Raw genomic sequence first — 18781 nt, forward strand, 5'->3', positions numbered from 1 at the left:
TCCTCATCTTCTACTGCCCGCGTCATTTTTTGTAGCTAAAACATGATTCATATATAATATGAGTTACTTTGAGTATTAAGCCAGCTTTGAGTAGATGGTGAGTGCATTAAACCCGATAGCTGGACATCATAACCACACAATTGGTTAAACAGTTTATACTACACTATGGAGAACACGGAAACCTTCGTTATTTTAGATAACCAACCCTGAACCTCCTTAAGATTCAGTAGATTTAAGACATCCCAAAATCCAAGAAATACAAGAGGAATAATAAGAAAGCACATAGGAAGTTTATAGAAAACAAATAAAGACAATAAGCCACTAATTACAAATGCATTTTTAACAAATAGACACACACTGAGACCCTTAAACAGAACAGATCTTGATGAATTTGATCAACTAGGAAATGAAGTGCTGATGATTTTTCAAAAGCCAATAACCTGATTTTCCAATGTGTCACGTTGGCTGAAAGCATCCATCCAAATGCTCCCTTATTTACTCTTCTACGTCAATTACAACTTTCTGTAGAAATATTTTTGGTTGACAAAAAAACCTTAACAACGAATGATAAAGTACAATATATTAACATATGAAAAACTATTTAGATAAGTTCTTAAGTTCCTACACAGACAGAATCTGTTCTCTTTTTCGAACCCTAAAATATATATTTTTACTATATATTCGCTGCGTAGACTTTAGAAAATATGGTGACAATTACATATTCTAGAAGTCATTAGTTCCAAACCGGAAAAAAAATGTATAGGTCATGCTGCATTTGTATGCTTAAACACACAATATGCATCATTTAAATGACCTTTCTGTCAACCTTCACTCTCCTGCGCGAACATGTTACTTACTTATAGCATTGTTTGAATTCCAGTCTTACCGAATTGTCTCTGCTAATTTGATATTTACCTCTTCTTTATTACTCTTGCTGACATTGTTAGACTTATATTTTTCTTATTAGGTAGTGTCACTTATTGTCCATTCATTTTACTGCAGTATGAGGCCTACTATCCTTACGATGTGGGAAGATTTCGCCGACACTGATGGGAGCATCCTCGCTGCACAGGTTGCTGAATACCCAATAATTGTAGCAAAACGAATTACGCGAGCCAGCTAAGGCGGTATGGAAAACATTACGCTTTTTTTTTGGATACTGCAAGAGGTCTGTCGTGAATTCTTTACTAACATAATATGTCATATAGGATTATCATTGTCGACAAGGTAAAACTCAGTTATACTGATAAATCCACCATATCCTCAAGTTGGAAGACTTTTAAACTAGTATGGAACAAATATTGACATAATTGAATTTTATATTTGGTTAATTAGTTCATGTAAACTAAACATGTGTGGGTTACACTAGATGGTCCAGCATATGCAATTTCCTGCTGCACTACCGTGTTTCCCTTCTTCCCCAAAAAAAAGAGACATACTTAGCAGGCTATAAATTCAATATTTTCCTTTCAGTTAATTACAAGTTTATAACAACTTGGCATCTGTGTATCTTAATTGAGATGATTTTGAACTACATTGCATCTCATTTTACAATATAACTTTATGAGTTTAAAATCTTAGAGCTTATATGCAAATTTTCTCACCAAAATAATTTACTGAACAACTCTTGGGGGAGTGTCAGTTTGCCCTTATATTCAGTGAGTATTTTAGTATGGCATATATAACATTGGTAAGAATAACCAGTACTTCTATGAACTTCCAATATGTACTATTACCCCTTTGATTAGCTATAAAACACCACTGCACCGCATTGGTTTTCGGAGATAGTTGCTGTACCATCTGACAAATAAGGTGATACTGTTGTTCAATGTTGACTAGATTTCTGCAAAATTAATTTACTCCTCCAACAGGAACTACTGCAGTCACTGAGGCTAATAGTTTCTTCTTTGTATTTTTAGAACGTGTCTACACTATATGTCCACACACCACATTTGTACTATATGTTGGAGCTCTGGCCGGTTGAAAATTATGTTATATGCATTATAATTGTGGTCAACTAGAAGAAATATTTTTTTGGTACTTTCTGTTGATTTTCAGTGTTGTTGGTATAATATGCACAATAATTTCTCGCTGGAACAACCAATTCCTGTTATTTCCTATGTTTTTTAAGTTTGTCAGTTGTCACAACCTCTTTGTGTCATTTTAAATGTACCTCACATTTTGTTGCCATTGAAATGCCTCTATACACATACAGGATCAAAGACAACCGACCAAGACTAATGAGATACAGTCAACAAACGGCGGTTGATTCGTCTCTGGTGCTTGCAACAGAACAAAACGATATTGTCCCAATTGTTGCTATCGAGTCACAACCTCATGTATGTGCATTTCACGCATGCTAATATGTGTACATATAGACAACTTTAGTATTTTTAACCCAACTAAATAAATCTACTTGCATTCTGCTCTTTCACAGATACAACTGTTTTACGTGGAAGGTAAATTATCATTTCCGACTGCTGACCAAGATTTCTATGAATTACTATGTTCCCATTGCGGGCAGCAGTACAGAACTCATTTGCCGAATATTATTCACTGTACGAGTTGCAAGCAACGTGCGATGTTGACACCTATGTATTGCGTCTTGGAGTCCGAGCTTAATAAAATATGTTTGTTCTACATCTTCAAAGAAAGAAAGTTTCTTCGGTCATTGGCTTTATGAAAATCAAATAACGCAAATTAATTGCATGTTAGGGCCCGCTTTGAGGTTGTAATGATAGATGGCAGTGGATCAACTATTGCAACATTAATAGGCGAATTAGGGGAGAAATTTCTTGATATGACCGCCATAGATATCTGTGAAATATCAGCTAAGGTAAGTATGGCAGCAGGAGAAACTTTTTTACAACTATGATACCGTGAAAACAAGTTTGCTCTTACTTTTTTCAATTATGTCTTCCTTGATGTTTGCCTTTGCAGATAAAGTGTAACCACTAATTAAATAAGTTGGAAAAAATATCTTAAAAAAAGTGATTTGATATTTTGTTTATAATTGAATTTCAGAATTACAACTAAAGTAGTCTCACTTACACCTTAAATAGTCTAGTACATAAGTTTTTCAAGACAGACAAAACCATATATAGAGGTAAAAAGAATATCAAAAAGAAAAAACTCAATAGAAACAATAAAGGAAAATATCTTCATAATTAATTCAAAACTTTGGTGGATTTCAATAATGACAAATAAAACTAGATAGGCTTCATGCAAACCCAAAATAATAAGATATTTATTCTAAAACAACAACAATAAAACTAGAAAGTTCCATAAAACAATAAATGGTCTGTGAATATACTTTTCGATACTGAAAAAATTAGAAAATAACAAATAAGAAAAATTAATGCTCAACAAAAATCAATTTTAATTAAATTTAAAATGGGGTTCGCCGACATCCCGAACAAACACAATATTTAGTCTTAAATTTAACATTACAAGATAAGAGCTTGAGATATTACTATTATTCTCGTTGATAGATTATTTTTTTTCAAAGATACCTGCATGCAAATTGGAGCAGACACCAACACATAAAAAAAAAGAACTGCAAGTCATCCAATACTTAGTCAAGTGTGATTAGAACAAACCATTCTTCTCAAATATCTTTATTCTTCATTCTAAAAATTCAACAAAGTGTCTTCAAAGGACATTAACATTAACCCCTTGAAAATTCTTAGATTAAATCTCATTGATAACTGAAAATTAGAACTTAAAGTTAAGAAGAGAGAAGAAATAAAGAGTCAGAGACAAGAAGAGTAACAAAACGAGGAAAAAAATGAGATTTTGTTTGCTTGTATTAAGCAAAATGATGTTGACTTACGTTACCTTATGCAACTACGTACTTTTTTGTTCCCACCAACGTATGCTTGTTAATTGATTAACCCTAGGTTGTTACCTGAATATTCAATGTTGCTTTGTTAGTTCATCATCTGACTTGTACTGCTTGGCAATGTTAGTTACTGCCAATGCACAGAGGTTGTCAACAATTTTCTTAATAAAGTACCAATTATGTCTGCTTAGACCTCCATTTCCACATGCATGTCGAAAAGTAAAACATCTCCTTTAGGTCGTTTAAATATTACAATTGGCTTCTTAAATTCATCATTAATCAAAAGATAATTAAAGGCATCCCAAGTACTTCATAGCCTCTGCATCCCAAGTACTTCATAGGCTTAAAACATCTAATTAATTCAAAGTATGTTACTTTTGAGTACTATTTTAATGTATTAAATTCATCTTTTTCTCTCCTGCAGAACCAGTCGTTACCTCTTGAACATGTTCGACAGCGTCTTCCTCATAAACTCTTCAAGATACAACTGCGAAAAACATTTTCTAGAACTTCTGATACACGGTTGTTCGTTGTGTCCTACTCTGTGAAGGAAGATTTATTTCAATTGCCTGTACCAATAGCCTCTGAAGAAATTGGAGAGAGCAATAACACTAAATTGGAAAATGTTGAGCTGAACAAAGAAATAGAAAACGAAGACAGCAATCAGTCGAATGTGGAACAAGTTTGTGACGACCCGACCCGTCGTCTCATGAGTTACTACCCCGTTCTTTCCATTTTCTACTTTCTTATGTTTCATTACCGGTATGGGGTGCGTTAGAATTGATTTGGAATGATTTTGATAAGAAATGAGACACTTAGTCTCTTTTAAGAAGGCTTAAGTTGGAAAAGTCAACCGGATGTTGACTTGTGAGTTAGAGGGCTCGGAATTGAATTCTGATGATTCGGTTAGCTCCGGGTGATGATTTAAGTCTTAGGAGCGCAATCGGAAGTAATTTTGGAGGTCTGGTGAAGAAGTTAGCCTATTTTGGTGAAGTTAGTATTTTGGTGATTTCCGGTTGATAGGTGAAATTTTGATCCGGGAGTCGGAATGGAATTCCGAGAGTTGCTGTAGCTTTGTTATTTCATTTTGGACTTGTGTGCAAAATTTGAAGTCAGTCGGACGTAATTTGATAGGTTTCGGCATCGGAAATAGAAGTTGGAAGTTCTAAAGTTCATAAAGCTTGGATAGGAGGTTGATTCATGATTTTAGCTTTGTTCGATGTGATTTGAGGCCTCGACAAAGTCCGTAATGTATTTTGGGACTGGTTGGTGTTATTGGTCGGGGTCCCGGGGGCCTCGGGTGTGTTTCGGATACCCAATGGGTCATTTTTGGAAGATTTTTGCCGTTTTGAGCATAAATGTAATGATCTAAAGGTTCATTTTTAGTTCTAGAGATCCAAATTTGATTTCGAGACTTCCAAAATTTAAATCATGAATTATAGGACTGATCTGAAAATTTTGGTTTAATTTCATCAAGTCGTGATTGGGTTTTTGACGCGAAATGTGAGTTAATTGTTTAACGAGCTAAATGGGTATTGAACTAGGCAAACGAGCTCCGAATTGAGTTTCGATTTAAGGAATAGGTTTGTATTATTATTTGTGACTCATAGGAACAAGAATCGTTTAATTCCAAGTTCGTATGAGGGAGTTATAACATTTTTAGTGAAATAAACAACTGCTGCAATTTTTCTGGGCAAAAGCTGGTATTTCCGCTTCTGCAATGAACGGTACCCGCAAAAGCGGATGACCAGTGATTTTCAGCTTCTGCGATGAACAGTGTCGCAGAAGCGTTTCGAGCAGTCCGCTATTTTTCTCATTTTTGGAGCTATGGAGCTCGGATTGAAGCGATTTTCGAAGGGATTTTCACGATATGAAATGGGGTAAGTGTTAGTAACTCAATTTTGGTTGTATAACTTGAATCCATTACGAGTTTTGACGTTTAATCTGAGAATTTTGTTGAAAAGGGTAGAAAACCCTCTTGGATAGAAATGGTGATTTGAGGGGTCAAATGAACTCCGATTTTTATGAATTTGGTATGGATAGACTCGTGGCGAGCTAAGGATCGTATTGATGTAAAAATTTCTAGATTTCAAGACGTGGGCCCAGGGCTCGGGTTTTGCTAATTTCGGGATTTTCGATATTTTTTGAGTCTTTTCGATTGGGTTATATTCCCTTAGCCTATTGTAATGTATTTGTTGTGGTTTTGGCCAGATTCGATGCGCGAGGAGGTCTATACGAAAGGAAAGGGCATCGCGGAGTAGTATTTTGGCCGGCTAGAGGTGAGTAATACTTGTAAATGATATCCTGAGGGTTTGAAACTCCGGATTTGCACATCATAGTGTTGTATTGAGGTGACTTGCACACCAGATATGAGCGTAGGGTAGAGCACCATTGGGGATTGTGACTTGGTCCGTCCCGGTTGTTGATTTTACTGCGTATTTGACTGAAATTTCTTGTTATCATCATAATTTGGGTTGATTGTCATGTTTGGGGCCTTGTGCCGACTTTTAAAATCCTTCGAGGATTGATATTACTGCTTAGCATGATTTGCATATCATCTAACTTCAGTCCAAGGTTTTAAATGTTGTTTTGCAAACCTAGCCGTATTTCTAAGTTTTGAAAACTTAAATGACATTTTAAATGCATTTCGGGATGGAAATTTCGATTTTGTAAATGCCCAAGGGGCTTACTATATTATTTTCTGGACTGATAATAAAATGACTTGAAACAGTGGTAAAAATGACATTGTAATATATATACTTGAAACAATGGTAACAATGATACTGTAATATATATACTTGAAACAGTGGTAACAATGACACTGTAATATAGATACCTGAAACAGTGGTAACAACGACACTATATGTTATACTTGAAACAGTGGTAACAATGACACTGAAATATATACTTGGAACAGTGGTAACAATGGCACTGTAGGATATAAATTGGTCAGGTAACATTGGCTGACTAGTCAGGTAACATTGACTGACCAGTATATTGCGCTTGGGCTGTAGGAGCCCCTCCGGAGTCTGTACATGACACTGAAATATATACTTGGAACAGTGGTAACAATGGCACTGTAGGATATAAATTGGTCAGGTAACATTGACTGACCAGTATATTGCGCTTGGGCTGTATGAGCCCCTCCAGAGTCTGTACACACCCCCAGTGAGCGCCGTCGACGATAAATAAATATGGATGGCTCGGGCTGCACACCGCAGTGGGTACTGGAATGTACCATCATATGCATTGCATTGCATTCATGCATTTGTTCATTATTTGTTGTTGTGATATTTCTGGAGATATTTATCTGCTTTTGCTGGTGCTATCTAATCCTTGAGTGTTGGGGGCCGAGTGGCTGACCAGGAATGAAGATATTGCCCGAGGGGCGGGTTTCTATGCATAGTGACACTGATGGCTGGAATTATTTTGCAACTGTTAAAAAGATTATTTTCAAAAGAAGTTTAAAACTGAGTCAGATATTTTATGAAGGATTTTCATGGAATTACTGTTTTCAAAAAGGGTTGTACCGTCTTAGATAGCATGATGAAGTGTTCTTACGTGATTTCTTATCGCTCAGTTATTATTTACTCTTATTACCACTGAGTTGGAAGTACTCACTTTACTCCCTGCACCTTGCGTGCAGTTGCAGGTACTATTCACCCGGTAGCGGGTTATTAGTGGACTGAAGGTATACTATTGTAGCTGAGCAAGGTGACCGTCAGCGTTCACGGCACCGTATTTCTTCATTGATTCTAAATTCCATTCTGTATATTGCTGGTCTTGTATTAGTATTTAGATCTTTAGATGCTCGTGGCTTGTGACACCCCGATTTCGGGCTGAGTCGGGATGGTTTCCATTATTCTATCATGTTTACTTCGCACTTGTGATTATATTATCTGCGAATTAGACTTATTCCTGCTAAGTAATTATAAAGAGATGCATTGTTTTGTTGTTGGCTGGCCTTGTCCCCACGAGAGGCGCCATCACGACCGGGTTGGGATTTTGGGTCGTGACAAGTTGGTATCAGAGCCTAGGTTACTAGGTCTCACGAGTCATGAGCAGGTTTAGTAGAGTCTCGCGGATCGGTACAGAGACGTCTGTATTTATCCTCGAGAGGCTGCAGAACCTTTAGGAAAACTTCACATTCTTGAATTCTTATCGTGCGTCCTTGATTCAGCTTGAAAGGAAAATCTTGAAATTCTTTCTGCGTGATCGTATGCACAAACGGGCACTCAGTATTAGATGTGCCTCAATGGCTTTTGATTCCCCGATTGAGGGGCGAGGTGTAATCTCTATGAGTTTGACGTTTGGCCAGTCTGGAGGACTTGGGGCCAAATCTTTGCCAATGGCTTGAGCACCGAGTTGCTGATTGTGCGAGCAAGTGTTTTGAACCTTTATGTTTGGTATTGTCCCTACTAGTGGGAATCATGGTTGGATAGCTACGTGAGGGTATGTTAGTACTGCGAGATGTTTCTATATGACGTAAGATGAGTCTGGGAGCTGAGATCGCTTCTGTAAATGTATTATGACGAAATCGTTGAGTCGAGGAGACCACCTTGAAGGTCGAAAACATTAAATAAAGAATATGTTCTTACTCAATTGAATAGCCCAATAATAGAGGATTGAAATGTATTTTTCTATGTCTTATGATTCGAGTAGGTGCAACGCATGTCCATGTATCAATTTTGATAATATAATACATGTAGTATTGAGATTAATGTTGTTGATATACATTGTGATACTTTGTCAAGTTGTGGACGTGTTGTTAGGATTGTTTTGGTGATTCTCTGGCAGTGGATATGCCCAATTACAAAGGAGACTCTGCCGAAATTTTTAAAAAATTTGGGACTTAGTAAAAAAATTTGTCGCCTAAAGAGTGGGCTTAACTGTTGTGTGAGTAAATGCAAGAATTGCAGTAAAGTTAAAATTCCAGATGATTTGTATTTCCACGAGCTTATGAAGGAGTGAGTTTAATCTCACTATGGTATTACGACAACAATAGAGTATAAGTATTGTGATCTATGGCTTCGAGCCAAGTTGGGAGCTTGCTATTGGTTAGCGGATTGTACGGTTATGTACTATGTTAGTTCCGATTTGATGCATGCTGATGAGTCAGTTCTGGTTGTGGAAATTTTGCCGAGAATGGCACGAGTGAAGGGATTTTTTTTTTGACAAGATATCATGAGCTCGGATGAGTAGGAGATAAGTTTCGATGTTTACGGTAAGTTGGCATTGTCTTCAGCGTCACCTAAGATCGGTGTCTTGTAAAAAGGGTTTTACGTCCTGGTTAATGATTCTCTATCGCTCTGCAACGTTAGTGCGATCGGTGTTTTGGAGGTACGCTCCAGATATTTTGTGGTAGGGTGTGGGAGTATGACCCACTGGAAGATTTTATAAATGTGGCATGTGATCACTTGATTGAATAAAGATGTAAACCAAGTAGGAAGTTTGTGATAGTGTCGTTAAATTAAAGATTCATGCCTGGAGGGCACTTGGCATATTGGGTTGTGAGTTGGGAAGGATTACTCCAATTGTGATGGTTGTTCTTGTGTTTTTAGAAGAAACTAGAAGTTATTATGGACCTTTGAAAGTTTATCAGACTAGTCCAGTGTGATCAGAATCGGCTTGAAGTCGATAAATAGATTTAATGTGAATAATGGCTCTATATCAGGCCAGATGTGTGCATTTTAGTGACACAATCCTCATGGAGGAGTAGTTAGGTTGATGTTTCATTGTCAGATACTGCATTGCGCCGTGTGAGTTGTATGGCGATTTGAGAAATTGCTATGTGTTGAGAATCTGTGTAGGAATGATGCTATATGAGCATCTTGGCTCTTGAAAATTCAGATTTGTACATCGCACCTCAGTCGTGCTTGAGTTTTGTAACTTATAACGCTATAAGTCCCTCAGAGATATTATTATGCACTTAGCATGCTTACGACCGATACTCGGTATCTTATTGTAATGAGCAAACTTGGCTCGATGTGCATCTCCTAATGTGAGATCTATATTTGGATCGGGTGGCACGCCGCCATGGGTATGTTATCCGGATCAGGTTGTACGCCGCAACAGTGTGAAATCAGGTATAGTTTTCTCATATGCTATCTTTGTAAGCCTTATTTCCTGTTTTCCAAGGAAAGTCTGTATTAGTGCGTAGGATTTGGTAATTCCTTCCAGAGCTCGTTTTCTTTTGTATTGCGTTCGAAATGGTAGCCTATTGGCACATTGGGGCATCATATGCGACTTTTAATTATGTCTTGAGTGGCATATTACCCGAGCAGTTCATGTTGGGCGGGGCGAGATCATTGAATTTGAGATCAGTGCAATCTGAGTATGTGAAGTAAATTAAAGAGCTAAGACCATTGTTTGGCTCAGAATGAGGTGATAGTTCTTGCCAAGAGTATATAACTAATGAATTGTTGTTTCGATAGTAGTTATGAATGTGTACAGGTCTCATCCGTCGTGTCAGTATTGTAAGAATTTGAACAAGACCTATGTATGTCATGCAGAGCATGGGATGTGTAGTGATTCCTCCTAAGTGATTAGATAAATGATCTTCGGATGATTTGGGAAAATGATATTGCTAAGTGGAAGTGATTTGATGAGAGTATATGTCTCAGAAAAAGGTAATGTGACTAAACTGATTATATTTCAGTAGTATTGCGACATGTTCTTGTTGGGTCCACTGGTGGTATTCGGGTTGCTCGGAAGCACGGGTAAATATCTAGTATTTGTGATGGAATGAAGGAGTATCAAATATGTGCGTGTATTGCACGGTGGAAACCAGGATCAGGTATGATGAATTGTGTGCTATACGGAGTTGGAGACTGGAGTTCTCAGGCACATACCATGTAGTGGTTGTGGATCGCGTGTATTAGTACCGTTGGTGGCTATTAAGATTTGGAGGCCCGAGTAGATCTTTCCTTGTTTGGTATATTAGATTTTGGGTATGATATTTGGGTGTAGATTGGTTGTTTAGTGTTGGGCGATTTTGAACTATTGCATTAGGGGCTACTCCAGAAATGCCACGGGTTAAGTGGTGAAGAGCGTTAGAATATGTTTTAGCAGAATGATTTATATTTCAAGGAACCAGCGGACAACTGGGAAAAAAAATTGCTTCTTAATTGGGCCTTCGTGGCGGATGTCAGTGCAGAGGTGTTTCACGTGGAATAAGTATTTGGATGGGATCGCGCGTGCAACAAAGAAGTATGGAAACATGACCTTGCGGGTCAAATTTGTGTGTCCTATTTCTATGATGTGAGATAGGGTCTCAGCCTTGTGTTGTGGCAGCACTAGTGAATTTGAGGTACAACTCTCTCAGTTGAATCATTTTCTTACTTTGAGTATGTTCGGACTGTTTCTTATTGGTGCGCGTATAACGCAAGTTGAGGCTTAGGCCTGTATTGAGGTGTCATATCACCAGAGTGGTGTATTGGATTCGAGGTGATAGTTGGGATCATTGACGAATACGAACAAATTTGATTTCTGCTCGTTAGAAGGATAATATCGAGGTTCGGCTCGGAAATCTGTTGTGGTATTAGTCAAAAGAGGAGTGGCTTCATAAGTGGTTGATCTGAGAGATGGTTATGGTTTGTTGCGAGTCTCAGTTATCGTTGGCAGTATATGAAAGTGTTGGAATAAGACTTTAGCTAATAAGGGATTTTATATCGGTATTTTGTGGTTGGGGGCAACTACTGTAAATAGAAGTTATCGTTTCGAGTGCCTGGATTACGCGGTAGAACCTATGATTTCACCCGAGGGTACAGGTATGGTTTATCACAACCGGTTTGGGACTATTCAAAGTATAGGTGTGAGGTTTTGATCATATCGATGGTTTCAAAAGTAAAAAGGTAGTTCTATGATTTATGGTCTTTTGGAACAACTCTGGGCACGTTCGAGGACGAACGTTTGTTTAAGTTAGGGAGAATGTGACCGACCCATCGTCTCATGAGTTACTACCCCGTTCTTCCCATTTTTTGCTTTCTTATGTTTCATTACCGGTATGGGGTGCGTTAGAATTGATTTGGAATGATTTTGATAAGAAATGAGACACTTAGTCTCTTTTAAGAAGGCTTAAGTTGGAAAAGTTAACCAGATGTTGACTTGTGAGTTAGAGGGCTCGGAATTGAATTCTGATGATTCGGTTAGCTCCGGGTGATGATTTAAGTCTTAGGAGCGCAATCGAAAGTAATTTTGGAGGTCTGGTGAAGAAGTTAGCCTATTTTGGTGAAGTTAGTATTTTGGCGATTTCCGGTTGATAGGTGAAATTTTGATCCGGGAGTCGGAATGGAATTCCGAGAGTTGCTATAGCTTTGTTATTTCATTTTGGACTTGTGTGCAAAATTTGAAGTCAGTCGGACGTGATTTGATAGGTTTCGGCATCGGAAATAGAAGTTGGAAGTTCTAAAGTTCATAAAGCTTGGATAGGAGGTTGATTCATGATTTTAGCGTTGTTCAATGTGATTTGAGGTCTCGAGAAAGTCCGTAATGTATTTTGGGACTGGTTGGTGTTATTGGTCGGGGTCCCGGGGGCCTCGGGTGTGTTTCGGATGCCCAACGGATCATTTTTGGAAGATTTTTGCCGTTTTGAGCATAAATGTAATGATCTAAAGGTTCATTTTTAGTTCTAGAGATCCAAATTTGATTTCGAGACTTCCAAAATTTAAATCATGAATTATAGGGCTGATCTGAAAATTTTGGTTTAATTTCATCAGATCGCGATTGGGTTTTTGACGCGAAATGTGAGTTAATTGTTTAACGAGCTAAATGGGTATTGAACTAGGCAAACGAGCTCCGAATTGAGTTTCGATTTAAGGAATAGGTTTGTATTATTATTTGTGACTCATAGGAACAAGAATCGTTTAATTCCAAGTTCGTATGAGGGAGTTATAACATTTTTAGTGAAATAAACAACTGCTGCAATTTTTCTGGGCAAAAGCTGGTATTTCCGCTTCTGCAATGAACGGTACCCGCAAAAGCGGATGAACAGTGATTTTCAGCTTCTGCGATGAACAGTGTCGCAGAAGCGTTTCGAGCAGTCCGCTATTTTTCTCATTTTTGGAGCTATGGAGCTCGGATTGAAGCGATTTTCGAAGCGATTTTCACGATATGAAATGGGGTAAGTGTTAGTAACTCAATTTTGGTTGTATAACTTGAATCCATTACGAGTTTTGACGTTTAATCTGAGAATTTTGTTGAAAAGGGTAGAAAACCCTCTTGGATAGAAATGGTGATTTGAGGGGTCAAATGAACTCCGATTTTTATGAATTTGGTATGGATAGACTCGTGGCTAGCTAAGGATCGTATTGTGTAAAAATTTCTAGATTTCAAGACGTGGGCCCGGGGCTCGGGTTTTGCTAATTTCGGGATTTTCGACATTTTTCGAGTCTTTTCGATTGGGTTATATTCCCTTAGCCTATTGTAATGTATTTGTTGTGGTTTTGGCCAGATTCGATGCACGAGGAGGTCTATACGAAAGGAAAGGGCATCGCGGAGTAGTATTTTGGCCGGCTAGAGGTGAGTAATACTTGTAAATGATATCCTGAGGGTTTGAAACTCCGGATTTGCACATCATAGTGTTGAATTGCGGTGACTTGCACGCCAGATATGAGCGTGGGGTAGAGCACCATTGGGGATTGTGACTTGGTCCGTCCCGGTTGTTGATTTTACTGCGTATTTGACTGAAATTTCTTGTTATCATCATAATTTGGGTTGATTGCCATGTTTGGGGCAAGGCCGACTTTTAAAATCCTTCGAGGATTGATATTACTGCTTAGCATGATTTGCATATCATCTAACTTCAGTCCAAGGTTTTAAATGTTGTTTTGCAAACCTAGCCGTATTTCTAAGTTTTGAAAACTTAAATGACATTTTAAATGCATTTCGGGCTGGAAATTTCGATTTTGTAAATCCCCAAGGGGCTTACTATATTATTTTCTGGACTGATAATAAAATGACTTGAACAGTGGTAACAATGACATGTAATGTATATACTTGAAACAGTGGTAACAATGACACTGTAATATATATACTTGAAACAGTGGTAACAATGACACTGTAATATAGATACCTGAAACAGTGGTAACAATGACACTGTATGTTATACTTGAAATAGTGGTAACAATGACACTGAAATATATACTTGGAACAGTGGTAACAATGGCACTGTAGGATATAAATTGGTCATAGGATATAAATTGGTCAGGTAACATTGGCTGACTAGTCCGGTAACATTAACTGACCAGTATATTGCGCTTGGGCTATAGGAGCCCCTCCGGAGTCTGTACATGACACTGAAATATATACTTGGAACAGTGGTAACAATGGCACTGTAGGATATAAATTGGTCAGGTAACATTGGCTGACCGGTCAGGTAACATTGACTGACCAGTATATTGCGCTTGGGCTGTATGAGCCCCTCCGGAGTCTGTACACACCCCCAGTGAGCGCCGTCGACGATAAATAAATATGGATGGCTCGGGCTGCACGCCGCAGTGGGTACTGGAATGTACCATCATATGCATTGCATTGCATTCATGCATTTGTTCATTATTTGTTGTTGTGATATTTCTGGAGATATTTATCTGCTTTTGCTGGTGCTATCTAATCCTTGAGTGTTGGGGGCCGAGTGGCTGACCAGGAACGAAGATATTGCCCGAGGGGCGGGTTTCTGTGCATAGTAACACTGATGGCTGGAATTATTTTGCAACTGTTAAAAAGATTATTTTCAAAAGAAGTTTAAAACTGAGTCAGATATTTTATAAAGGATTTTCATGGAATTACTGTTTTCAAAAAGGGTTGTACCGTCTTAGATAGCATGATGAAGTGTTCTTACGTGATTTCTTATCGTTCAGTTATTATTTACTCTTATTACCACTGAGTTGGAAGTACTCACTTTACTCCCTGCACCTCGCATGCAGTTGCAGGTACTATTCACCCGGTAGCGGGTTATTAGCGGACTGAAGGTATACTATTGTAGCTGAGCAAGGTGACCGTCAGCGTTCACGGCACCGTATTTCTGCATTGATTCTAAATTCCATTCTGTATATTGCTGGTCTTGTATTAGTATTTAGATCTTTAGATGCTCGTGGCTTGTGACACCCCGATTTCGGGCTGAGTCGGGATGGTTTCCATTATTCTATCATGTTTACTTCGCAATTGTGATTATATTATCTGCGAATTAGACTTATTCCTGCTAAGTAATTATAAAGAGATGCATTGTTTTGTTGTTGGCTGGCCTTGTCCCCACGAGAGGCGCCATCACGACCGGGTTGGAATTTTGGGTCGTGACAAAGTTGCACCCATAGAAGAGGTAAAGAACGAGTTAACTACAGAAGGTGTCTCTTCTAGCAAGAGGCAACAAACTGAACTGGAGACCCCCCCACCCCCCATCCCCCCAAGAAAAAGTGAAGGTTAATAAACTTTATCTCTACTTTTCATTACTTTTTTCCATACCTAAAGGTGATAAACTTTTAGGAGCTTATTACTCATGTTCAAGAATAACTTCTATGACTTCTGATGTAGGAGTAGCAGATTATAATTGCAGCACAAATAGCTCAAAAGAAACTTAAAAAAAAAAAGCCTATTGCATATTGCATTCCATTCTATATTCATTCATAAGCTCTATTTCGCTCACATTCATCCTCTCCAAAGAACGCCCTCCAGCAACCAATCCAAAAAGAACAGACAGAGAAAAAAGTAGTTTCATGCTAACTCCTAATTTGCTTGTGATTGGTAAACATTATTGTGTTGCTAATGTTGCCAATCCATTGTTAGCTAAATTTCAAGTGCATTATCTTTCATTAAACATTAGTAATATTACAGTACTCATACCTACGAAAGAATTCTCTAAGTTCCTATGATAATATGTTACATAACTACTGCATTAACTAACTTATTTTGTTCAATTCAGTATTGTTGCGCTTTTTATTCCTCATAAAAAATACTTATAAAGTAGTACTACTTTATTTGTACAGGTACTCTAAGAAATTCTTGTGCTTGGACTGATTTATACTTTCTACCTTGCCCTTTTATTTCCTTTGTATTGGTATAACTGACTAAGATTATGTAACATATTTCTCAATTTGTGGTTTACTGATAATAATTTTTGGTTGACGAAAAAAGGCATCATTATAGATCTTACGTCTGCTTTGTTCGCAGGGTGTTATAACTCTGTAAAATGCTTGTACATACGTCTTATCCTACTATGTAAATACGCATTTGAAGATCGCCAGCTTCTGCTTGACAGGTAATGCAAAGAACAACCCCTACTTTTTTCAGCTACCAGAAAATGTTGCCACTTGTCGTTACTGACGTCGTTTTGTTTGCAATATTGCAGAAAACATGGACAACACAGTTCACTTTGGGTAACTTACTGGCATGTACATTTATATTTTTGTTAGTCGGTAAAACATATTGGTGTTGTAACTGATGTAAATAGTGGGTTGAAAGACTGGCAGTAAATATGACCTCCTTTTTTGGCTTGAATGTGTTTTCTTCACTCTGTTACGTAACTAATTTTCTAAGACTGAATCAAAAAAAATTTACTGCCATCCAAAGGATAATTCAAAGGGATTACGACTTCATCCCAAAGACCATAATGTTTAACAAATCAACTCACATATCTCAATACATAATTGATCAAAATGCAAGTTGTTCTCTATAGAAAGTAATTTATTTTCTTTATAAATTAATATAAGCTGCTACTTTAATCAAGTTTGGGCGCTCAGCACGACCATTCCTCACTAGTAATCTATATATAAATATAAAAGTGGGCAATAGGAAAGTGAGGTGGCATCTCTCAAGAGCCAAGAAACATATTTATCTTTTTTTCTCCTTTTTTGAGATTTTCCATCATTTATTTAATTTATTTTACATTAAAAAAATTATCTTCATAACTCACACTTCTTTATCTTCATAACCTACATTTTTAATAATCTCAATTACTCCAATGCCTTTCATATTCATAACCTCTAAACATAAACATCAAGAAACTTTTCTGGACTTATATAAGCACATATTCCAACATACTTGCAAGATTCAAATCTTGATGTATAATTTTACTCGCTCCAAAATTAGTCATGTTTACTTCCATCTCCAAAATTAGATCTTTAAGAAAATTTATATGTGTGTGTATAAGAGTCGAGACAAATGAAGACTTTCGACTATGCGAGCGAGAATATAAAGACAGTGCCTTATGAAGGCAGTGGAAGAGAAAGAAGAATGAAGTAGAGTTGGTTCCCCGAGGCAATGTTCCCCGAGAACATTTTCCAGTTGGTTCCCAATTGGAAAAGAATTGGGATGTTTCTTTTTGTCGTCATTGTAGGATATACATTAATTATTGTTTTCCCTTTTCGCTCAATTCATTTTCCTTTCCATTTATTTTTTGAATTATGATTAAGTTAACAATTTTCCCTTTTCAATGGTTTATTATCCATGTAATTGTCATCTATGATTTATGTTTTGCAAATCTTGCTAATTCTGAATGAATCATTGCTATCGTGTTTGCTTAAAAATTATAAGGTAAGTTACCTTAGGTAAAAAAAAATCTATATATGAACTTTAAAATAACGTTTATTTTTTTAATATGTTTGTTCCCTTTTCTTTTATTGTTTCCAAATTTAAGATACCCTAGAATTAAAATGAGTCAAGATGAAAGTATAACGACTGAAGAATTGCTTCTATATTAAAGTGAGGGATTAACGCCATTCAATTTCCTTTTACCGTTAAAAACAAATATTAGCCACCATCAGTAATTTTACATCATTAAATTCATCAGTTTTTATAATTTGTCTTTAGTTCAAATATGCTAATTTAAATAGGTTGTTCCATAATTAAACAGAAATATTTCCTCACAGCTTTTCAGTCAAAGAGATATTAGTATCATTAAGAAATGATAGATTCATAAAAGAATATTTGATTCGTATTTATCCTACGTTGAAAATATGATGTTCTAAATCAGTTAGCTATATTTTGGTTGTATAAACAATCTTATACATCTTATGTATTTATATAGTTTTGGCCTCAAGAGAGATGACATGACACCGCAGTCCCCTCTTTTGAATATATAAACAAAAAATAAATAGAATTATCTGATTAATTAAATGGGACCATGAGAGGATAGATAAATAGAAGTAATTGAAAAAAGAAAAACAGAAAAAGAACTAAAGGAGTTAATACATATAAGGGTGGTGAATATTTGAAAATGGTAAGAATAGCTGACAAGAGAAAGAATACAATTTTTGAAATTTGACAAATAATAATGAGGAGAAATAAAGGAGTTATTTATCTGGTTGAAAGTGGAATCGGTGTAACGAAAGAGAGAAATTAAAGAAACAAAAAAAATACTAAAATACAAAATATGGGGAATGCCTTGAAGGGAGAAGAAAAAAGGGAACGCTCTAAATTTTCATCCTCCAAAATTTTTAAATTAGTATTTATTTTTTTCTTTATTCTTTTGTTCTTCTGTTTTCTTATTCATGTTCACGTACTTTATGTGAGTTGTTTTTGCATATTTAGCCATAAAAATTTCTCATATATGATTTTAAGACCGCGCTAAGCGCGAGCAAATATACTAGTTACATATAAAGAGGTAGAAAGAAACTGAGAGAAGGAAGCACCTCAATATAAAAATTCAAATTTACGTAGCTAAATACAGAAAATGTATACATCTTTTTAGTAAAAAAAAAAAACAATTATGGTAAATAGCTAATTCTTCCTGGAAGAAAAAGTAACAATCAAACATGATCGAGAAAAAACAGGACAAAATCGTAACGATATAATCCTAACATAAATAGATTTCCATTGGAGGAAGAAGACGACCTTATTGTTGAATTATGTCAAATTTCCATCCCACATCGGTGGGTTAAGGAGTTGGTGGGAAACTTTTCCCCTATAAAAGAAGGCTTAATGTTTAGGATTTAGATACATCTCTCATTT

Source organism: Nicotiana tabacum, chromosome 7, assembly GCF_000715075.1.
Source record: "Nicotiana tabacum cultivar K326 chromosome 7, ASM71507v2, whole genome shotgun sequence".
NCBI lineage: Eukaryota > Viridiplantae > Streptophyta > Magnoliopsida > Solanales > Solanaceae > Nicotiana > Nicotiana tabacum.